The sequence below is a fragment of the Crocuta crocuta genome, unplaced genomic scaffold (genome assembly GCF_008692635.1).
Source record: "Crocuta crocuta isolate KB4526 unplaced genomic scaffold, BGI_CrCroc_1.0 scaffold479, whole genome shotgun sequence".
Classification (NCBI taxonomy): Eukaryota; Metazoa; Chordata; class Mammalia; order Carnivora; family Hyaenidae; genus Crocuta; species Crocuta crocuta.
In genome coordinates this window covers 476364-481993 of record NW_027531875.1, presented here as the reverse complement: position 1 = coordinate 481993, position 5630 = coordinate 476364, and the positions used below count along the sequence as shown (strand labels likewise).

The following is a 5630-nucleotide window of genomic DNA, read 5'->3' as shown; positions in this document are numbered from 1 at the left end:
ATTAACAGTATTTTTAAATTACAGAATGGTTTTCCAAACTTCCCAACCATGACAACTCAGAGAAAGTTACTAAGATTGGGGAAAATTATAAATACATTATGTGTTCTAAATCTTCTGTGTGCTAATACTCACCATGGTAGATTTGTTTATTGATACCCCCATAAATGCAGAGTGACATACAGGAGGTGGTATAATGTTTTACTAACCAGATATTATGACATGCTAGTGACTGCTTACCCAATCCATGGAAAGGGAAATAGTTTATTCAACAAGTCATGATGCCAAATGATTGAATTGACTAGTGATTTGACTCAGAATTACACTTTTAGCTTTCATATCTTATTAATCTTTTCATACTCAACTTTTGCTAGTCTCCTGTATTTTCAGGTCCTGGAACTTCTGATACTCTCTCTTGCTTTATTTTCCCCATATACTTTTGCATATGCTGTTCAGTCTTCTTGGAACATACTTTCCTATCTCCTGAAACATCCCCATTCCCTGGCTAATATTTTCATGCATCTATCATTCAGTCATCCATTTATACATTTGATAGTCAAGCACAGTCCAGCTGTAGCACATGCACAGCATGTGGATGGAGGGGGACATAGTCATGAATAAGACACTCGTGGCTTTTTCACTCAAGGGACTGGCAGCTCTGGCAGAAGTTTTCTCCATACACTCCCTTTCCTGTGTTTCTTCTCAGCTTTGTCACTGATGGGGAGAGTCTGTGAGCCTAATAACTTTGACATTTAAGAGAAAGACAATCAGTAGTCACAGACACAGTTTTGTTTGTCTTATAGATTAACTTTCCTAAGAGATCTATAACGAACCAACACCTCTAAGAATCTTAGAAACCATAATCTTCCCATAAAGGATCCAGAAACAAGGCTATTCCTGCCTTGACCTTCAGCACTACCTCTGGGGAGCAGGAACCTTAGTTCAGTAGCAATACAGTAAGAGAATAGAGGCAAATCTTGATATTCATTTTTTTTTTCTCTGAGTTAGAAGTCTCTTGGTAGAGTTACAACATCACTCTGCTCTCACTATAATGTATTATAATCACCTGTCCCTTTGCTCATTTTCCCCACTAAACTCTTTTAAAAAAGAGTCTATCCCAGAGCTTAGCACACAGCAGATGCTCAGTAAATATTTGTTTAACTAATGAATGAACCAGAGCAGCCACCAGATATGGTAGTGAAGGTGACCTGATGTATATTCACAGTGAAGCCACTCACATAGACAATAGTGTGCATAGTGTTGACTAGAATGTCTCTGTTTTACAGCCATATGCTGTAACTCTGGAAATAAACTAATAGTGTTACTGTCTGATAAATGGTAATATGGTAGTGTGTCTAATTTCAAGTGGTAAAAGTATTCCACTTCCATTGTTAGTGCTTGGTCACACATTTAAGAGTGAGGGAAAATAGATGGGAAAACTTGTCTGTTCAAAACACTCCACAGTACACAATGTATTCTATTTACTACTGTTGAATATAAAATGGAATTTAGACTCAACACACTTGGGTTTGAGTTAAGATCCTGTCTTAATGAGTAGATAACCACAAGAACATTTATTTTCTACTTTGAGTCTCAGTTTCTTCATTTGTGTTACCAGGGTAAAAATATCTAGCTCTCCTATTTGAGGTCTACAGGTCTATCCATTTTACTGTTCTCTACAATCAGATTTTGGTTTTACTGATATCCTGCATTGATTTTTGTTTAAAATTTCATTGATTTCTACTCTTATCTTCATAATTTCCTTCCTTATGCATGATTTTGGTTTAATTTGCTCTTCTTTTCCTATTTTTTTTAAAATGTAGAAATAGATCATTGACTTCAGACCATTCTTATTTTCAATAATGAACAAAAGAGGATAACTTTGAGGGGTGCCTGAATAGCTTAGTTGTTTAGCATCCGATTTTGGCTCAGGTCCTGACCCCACAGTTCATGAGTTCAAGCCCCATGTCCAGCTCTGTGCTGGCAGCGCGGAGCCTGGAGCCTGCTAAAGACTCTGTGTCTCCCTCTCTATCTGCCCCTCCCTTCGTCTCTCTCTCTCTCTCTCAAAAGTAAATAAACATTAAATTTTTTTTCAAATAGAGGACAACTTTGAATTAAACAAAAACATTTTTTAAGTATATTTGTCAACATGTACATAAAACTATTAGTAGATAATTGATTGACTATTTAAAAATATTTTTTTTCTAACAAGTTTGCGGGGATATTTTGGCTAGATTAAAAACAACTAATCAAAAGTTGTCCACAAATAACTAGTTATTTAAAATAGGTGTCTAGGTACTAAAGAAACTATGGGAGAGTGAAGAAAACATGAAGCTTCAAAGCAGAAAATCTGAATTTTTTAAATTTAAATTTTAGTTAGTTAATATATAGTGCAATATGGGTTTCAGATGTAGAGTTCAGTGATTCATCATCTACATACAACACCCAGGAGAAAAATCTCAATTCTAATCCAAATTTCCTGAATGATCTTGAGCAAGTCACCCGACATCCTGTCAGAGGTGTGCAAACTAGGACCCAAGGATCTGTTTTGTGGGCCATCTCTTTTGCGGAGACAATTGTACAGGAACACCGCCACAGCCATTCGTTCAAGCACTGTCCATGCCTTTCACATGCAGTAAAAGAGCTGTGTAGTTGTGACAAAGACTTAACGATCCACAGTGTATAAAATCATTCCTCTCTATCTCTTCATAGAAAAAGTTTACTGATGTTAGCATTACTGCCCCTGTTTCTTTTATCTATAAAATACGAATGATAGCTCCTCCTTTGCAGGGCTTTTGTCAAGATGCTTACTTTGGTATATTTGCATGAAAACCTTCAGTGCAATGCTTAGCATGTAGCCATTGCACAACTAATGCCCTTCTAAAATTCCCACCCACCACCCAATGGTTGATTTAAAACTAAGTTATTTTCTTTTTAACCTTATGTTTATAAGGTGACACAGTGATGTGTCAGAAAGCAAAATTTCACATTTCTCTTTTTAAAAACACTGTTATTTTCATGTCATTATGGCTTTGTCAAATGGTATAATCTTTATCCATCTTTATGATAAGTAATTAAAATAACCAGGAGATTTTCAATGCTGTGGCTGATGCAGTGCTGAACTCCAGAGACTTCATGCAAATGGAAATGAGATATAATTTTTCTGAGTCTTTAAATGGTAAAGATCATAATTTTCTTTATACAGCAGCAAACAAAAAAGCCTATAATAGAAGTCAAGATTTTTGGTGGTTCTTTCTTGAATGATGTCGTTAAAGATACAGAATTGTTTTTTTGCTTCTGAGCTTGATGTTTAGAAATATATTGCATGGACAATGAAATGATAATTTGGAAAAAAATAAGGGTTGCTGCATGCTCTGTATTAATTCTCAGCAAGTCATGCTGATTCCAGCGAGTAGGTAAATAAGCAGAGGCAAGTCACCAGGGGTATTTCCTCCTGGCAGAATTGCTTTTATTAAATTGTTCTCTACTGTGATCATCAGCCTATATTAAGGTAAAATATAAGAACATTAGTAAGCGTATCCTGTCTGATCTTAGAACAATAATCATGTATCTATCCTGATAAATTGCTGTTTCTATGTTATAACCCTGTGGGTTGAGGAACTGATCAGGTTTCCATTTGCCAGTGAACTTGGGAGAATGCTCAGAGCCAAATTTGTGACTCAGTTATAATAATCATATGGGTCTTTATGATGTACATTTTACCATTATCCTTAGTTGTATTTTATGTTCTTTGTTTCTTCCTTTTGCTCCGTTTTTATTATGCTAAGTATTTTATGTAATTTTGGAAGCCACATTCTATCTTTTCTGGAATAAGATGGGGTATAAATAGGTAACAGGGGAGTGGATTGATGATTTCCAGTAAAGTGCTACTATGTGTTTCGGTTTCCTCCTTGAGACACCTTATAAATAACACAACAAAACAACTCCCAGCTTACCAGTTGATAAATCTTATAATTTATTTAAAATTTTTTTTAATGTTTATTCATTTTTTGAGAGACAGAGAGAGACACAGTGTGAGTGGGGAAGGGGAAGAGAGAGAGAGAGAGAGAGAGACACTGAATCTGAAGTAGGCTCCAGGCTCTGAGATGTCAGCACAGAGCCCAATGTGGGGTGGGAAGCTCAACAACGGAGACACCCAGGCACCCCAATAAACCTTATAATTTAAAGAGAACTATTTAGACGACACAGGAGCCACCCACTGTCTGGACTAGATCATGGTGCAGAGGTGGTGTCCTGGGTTACCATTCTGGAGACTGTCCCACTGCTAACTCTGTGGCCCCAGAGCAGCAAAGGCAGAAAAGATGAACAAGAGTGTTCCCATTGTCTTCTTTCTCACAAGGGTAGTTCAAAACCATGGTAAATTGAAAAAAGAGGCAGTTGAGAGATTTGCTGAGAAATTGACTCTTAAACTTCAAGAAAGATACAACATCACTGGTATTCAGTAAAACCATCAAAAGGACAGGCCTACCAATGCATCTGTGTCAGTAAATTTCAGAGTTGATCCTGATGTCCGGAAAGCCTGTGAGAACATCTGCATCTTGTACACCCCTCTAGGTTTGCCAAAGGAACTCACTCTGGGTGGGTCAGCGTGAGGAGGGCTGTGGGTACAGAGAGAAACAATGCTGCCAAATTTGAAAATGAGGATGAGAATAAGGATGAAATCTCCAGGAAAGTTACCAGGCCCCTTGATAAATTACCTCTGATTATCATTCAGGATCTTCTTCCAATGAGAAAACAAGTAAGCAAGTAGAAGTGAAACCCAGTTTGGTGACTGCAACCGCAAGCACCGTGTACCACGTTTCACAGTGGATATTCCTGCCTCTTCCAGTGTGGCATCCTTTGCCCAGAAAAAATCCAGGAATGTGCTGAGGAAATGGCCATCAGAATCAGTGCCTCCCTCCTATTCCATTTGTTATCCAAATTGGGAAAGGAAGAATAAACCATTTACCCCCCAAATCCAGTAACATGACTACCCCTCCTGGGATGCCTTGTGACCGGAATCACTGGATTAATCCTTTGGTGTTAATACCTCACTAGCTGCTTTTGATTCTTTTGGTGTCAATGTTGAGAGAAGGTAGAATAAGCCTGACCACACATCTCAAAAAATAAATGTTCAGGGTGCCTGGCTGGCTCTGTCAGTTAAGCATTGGACTCTTGGCTTTCAGCTCAGGTAGTGACCTAACAGTTTTGTTTTGTGGGTTCAGCACCCCCCTCAGGCTCTGTGCTTGCAGCTCAGGTCTTACTTGGGATTCTCTCTCTCTCTCTCTCTCTCTCCATCTCTCTCTGCCCTTCCCCACTGGTGGTGTCTCTGTCTCTCTTAAAATAAATAAATACACTTAAAAAAAGTTCCTAGTTATAGCAATAAAGTTAGATGGGCCTAACCATCAAACTTATTTTTATAGAGAAGTTATTGACAATAATCTTGCTTTAAAAACATGTATGTACTGTAGGTATATTAATATATTTTGAGAAACTTTATTAAAGTTAGTCAGTTGTCAGAGTTTTAAATACTGGACTTGAGTATCTATATATGGTGCATCAACTGTTGGGTATAAGAACACTGTAAGTAGCAATCTGTTCTATTACATTTGAGCATTTATTTTATGGAGAAT

The 5630-nt window shown here is 37.5% G+C and overlaps 1 pseudogene; it reads left to right on the top strand.

Annotated features, from left to right (window-relative positions):
* Positions 1-4319: 4319 nt before the first annotated feature.
* On the top strand, positions 4320-5055 carry LOC144238998 (protein BTG3 pseudogene; annotated as a pseudogene).
* The last annotated feature ends 575 nt before the right edge of the window (positions 5056-5630 follow it).